The sequence below is a fragment of the Asparagus officinalis genome, unplaced genomic scaffold (assembly GCF_001876935.1).
Source record: "Asparagus officinalis unplaced genomic scaffold, Aspof.V1 AsparagusV1_Un1325, whole genome shotgun sequence".
Classification (NCBI taxonomy): Eukaryota; Viridiplantae; Streptophyta; class Magnoliopsida; order Asparagales; family Asparagaceae; genus Asparagus; species Asparagus officinalis.
In genome coordinates this window covers 11606-15933 of record NW_017973584.1, presented here as the reverse complement: position 1 = coordinate 15933, position 4328 = coordinate 11606, and positions in this window count along the sequence as shown.

Sequence of the window (4328 nt, the reverse complement as noted above, 5' to 3'; positions counted from 1 at the left end):
AAAAGTTGTAACTCAAGATGACAATGGAATCAATAACAAAGAAAGACACGAATTTTCCAGCGAACAGTTTTAACTCTAGAACACGAGCATGACCTCTGCGTTTTGAATCTGGAACGCGACCATGACCTCTGCGTTTTGAATCTGGTACGTGGGCATGACCCCTGCGTTTTGACTCTAGAACGCGGGCATGAGCCTTGTGTTTTGACTTTGGAATGTAGAGGTGAGCCTCAGGCGTTCTTGGCAAGCTTCAGGTTAAGTCCAATGTTCAGGCGAAACCTAGTCTTGTAGACAGACTTTAGAACATAACTTGTTACGAAGAACATGTCATAACTTTTAAACCGTAAGTCGGAATCAAACGAATTGTATACGAAAATCGACTTTCTCAACGAGACAGGACCAATCAAACCTACCCTATAGGGTTCGGTTTGCTCCTGCTCATTTTTCCAAATTCCTTATGGTTTGAGAGATATCTGTATTTTGATTCGAAGAGACCGTCAATTTGTAGTCTCTTTTGCTAGAGCATTACAAAGATTGTCATCTTGTAATCTTCTTCTTGTCTCTTTGAAAATATGAGAGTCATCAGATTGTAACTCCTGATGTTGATTGTGAAGACTGTTGATTAGAGCTTTCATCAGTTATTACGAAGATCGTCAGATTGTAACCTTCATCGATCACGTGAAAGTCTTTAAATTGTAACCTTCTGGAAGTCATCAAATTAAAACTTCTATCATCGGTGTTTGATGGGGATAAGCTATCTGCAGTAATTTTTAGACAGCCTACATCAACATACTTGAATAAATGCCTAGGAACGCTAAGAATACTGCTTGGGCACCAGATCATGCTCTGCTGATAGAGGATCTGTAGCAGAACAAAGTCCTTCACATCTCGACAATCAGTTGATTGTACCAGCTTCAAGAGCAGTTGCTCAACATTACGTCTGGTGGGGCCTCCTAGAAGAGGAGCTGTACTGCTATCACACTTAAGTTTGTTAAAACACCCGGACCAAATCCTGTTCTTCTTATCTCGGTTGTGGTCAACAAGACCCCCCTCATTGGAGAACCATGTATGACTCATTACCCACTCAAGGTTGGATGAGCACGCGATTTCTTTTTTAGTTTTTGTATCGATGAAGATGAATTTCATCTTTTTCTCGTCCCACTGTCTCAAAATGTACTCAAAAGTGGAAAGATCAAGACCAAGAGGGCCAAAATAGATGTAGTGTCTAAATACACTATCTTCGTAGGCCTCCTAGTGCCTTAGATCCATACGCTGCATCAAAGTGAGCATGAACTCATAATAGACACTAAAGCTGGATGTGGGCCGCAACGTACAAGTGGACTTTGCCCTTTGTCTACAAAGCAAAACCACAAGACATAAATAGTTTGAAAATAATCAGTAAACATAACAACTATGTTGTAAACTTGACCAAGAAACTATAACCTTAACAACAAACCCGTAACATTAACAACCAAAGTCTAACCTCAACAATCAATCAATAACCTTAACAATAAAAGCATAAGCCTTACAGGTTAACAGTAACCTCAACAACTAACAGACACCCGTAAATAGTAACCTTCACAACAAACTCCGAGCCTTATCAAGTAAACCTTAACCTTAACAACTAAAGTAACCTTCACAACAGATCAATAACGTTGACAAAAAATTCATAACCCTAATAATGAATGAATTTCCTTGACAACTACATGCTAACCTTCACAACTTATCAGTATCCTTCACAATTAACACATCATGCAACATGATAATCAGCATAAAATTTACGGTAATAATCATTTTTTTTTGCCATAAGCTTCTCTTTATCTCTCTCTATAGATCAATGAGCACTCTCGTGGCTGTAGGCATATAAAATTGCTTATAGGTCCCTTAGCACAACTCGGCACAAACCGACGAACCAACGAGGCGACGAGGTTGACGAATCGCACGCAAGCAACGGAATACATCCATTCGCGTGTGGAATCAAGCCAAGGGTTCGAAGAGTCAACGAGTCATCCAACCAAGGGCAGACTCGGACGAACCATGATCGAATCAAGGTCAGTTTCGGACTCGAACTCAGAAGTGGATTTACTACCAAATCAGGAATCGGATCTATTGCCAGATCAGATCAACAAATCAGAGTCCGAATCAACCAAGAAACCGGACAAAACGACGAAACCCAACGCCTAAGGGGGGCTCGGCCAAAGCCGATCCACCCATGGGTGGCTCGGCCAAGACCGAGCCACCCATGGGTGGCTCGGCCCAGTGCCGGCCACCCATGGGTGGCCGACCCGCCCAGTGCCGGCCACCCATAGGTGGCCGACCCAGATCTGTGCGTGGGCACAGTTCAGAGAGCCTATAAATAGGCCCCCCTTTGTTCATTTGAAAAGGTTAGAACTTTGAGAGCCGAAACTCTGCCGAATTGAAGATCGAGCTTGGAGTTTTGAAGACTTGAGGACTTGAATATTCAGATCTGATTCTTGATGAGCGTCCACGTCACAAAAGGCAGGAGTTCGAGAGAGAGAAAGATCAGATCTGAGATCTACACGAGATCATACTCCGGATCAAAGCTTGGCCTTTGATCCCGAGAACTAAGGGCGATTATTTCCTTGGTGAATTAATCCCCCCCCGGCTATTATTTCCTTCGCGAAATAATACCCGTCAAATCGTGTAGATCCGACCGGATCTAGATCGCGCGGTGGTCCACGGATTAACCCCGGCGTCGGCAAAGAACCCACACAAGCAAAATCGTGTAGATCCAACCGGATCTAGATCGCGCGGTGGTCCACGGATTAACCCCGGCGTTGGCAAAGAACCCACACAAGCGAGCGACTGCAAAACAGGAGCTCGTGATTTGTTCAAAAGGAGAAAGTTGTAATCTTTTTTTTATTTTCTTTGATTTCGTTATAACCGGATCTAAAAAAGACCGGATCTTTTGTAACCAAAAAGCAATTACTTGAGATAACAATGAATTCAATGAAGGCAATTTTCACCGCGAACAATCTGGCGACCACAGTGGGAGCCGCCGATCTCGCTGCCGAGATCGTCACGTCGCAGCTGCGGATCCCAATCCCGGGCGAGGAGGAGGTCGAGTATGAATTCGACCAGGCCAAGTTCGAGGAATACCTTTCCGTCCGGATCTACCTCCCCCCGCAAGTCCAAGAAGCTCTCCACCAGGAGAAAAGCTCGTTCAGAATGCCAACGACGCTCTCACCCCAACTGATGCCAAAGTCGCATCGGGTGAAGTTCCACCGACCTCCAACGAGGTCAAACCTATTCTTACCGACGCCTCTACTATTTAGGGCGTTGTGACTCTCTCAAAGAGAGCCCGCCAGAGGCGACGTCAACGCCTTGCGCGGCAACTCGCTAAGGTGATGGAGTCTACAGACGGAGTCTGCTACAACGCGGATCTGAAGAATAGGAGAGGCAAACAGCCTCAACAACTGAAGAATGGCGGTTCCTCCAAGCCGCCGACGAACGAATGGATTCGGGGCAAACGGAACCGTTCGACACTCGAAGAGCGGATTCACAAACGCCGCGCACTGCTTGCACAAGCAAAAATCCTTGTGCAGAAAGCCGAGGAATTGAAGAAAGAAAAAATGGCCAAAAAGCCGCTATCAACCCGCCAAGTGTGGAGGCCGAAGCAGCCTCCAACCAAAGTTCAACCTCCGGCGAAACATCCCAAGTCGTCGATAACTCCAATAGCTTCTCCGGGAGATCATGCAGAATCGTCCCGAAGGAATAAATCAGTTTTGGAGCGCCTCGGTCCAATTCCCGACGAGAGAGGCAAAGCTCCTGTTCAAGATCGTTTGGGCCCGATGAAGAAGCCCCGGACGACGCAACATGCTGGGGGTCGCCGTCGCCTCCAACATGACAAAGAGACCAGGGCAGTCATGCGCACCAACTTGCGCATTGAAGTCCAGGAGCCCGCCGAGAACTCACGCCCAAAAAGGCATGTTTCGAGGCATGTGACTCTCGAAAGTCCAAAGAAGGTACTTCACTCTCAGAAGGAAACGTTATCGTCTAACGATGATTGCGTTATACCTGAGAAATCGTGCCAACACACAATAGGTGGCTCCGACTTTCAAACGGAAGAGCTGTACTATCGTGCTGGGGGTACGAGCAAAGCCAGAAAGAGAAGTCCTCGAAGGCTAGAAACTCAGTGCCCTTGTTCAAAGCTCATTCGGGCGGTACTGTCTGAGTGCAACTGCATCAAGGCAGTCCCCGAGAGAATTTCAGTGTTCGAAAGGCTTAGTACCGAAACGCCAAAACCAAGACATAGGCGTTTCCAGCAAAGAAGAACGGTGGTTGAAGATGGAGAATTCCCGAGGGTCACC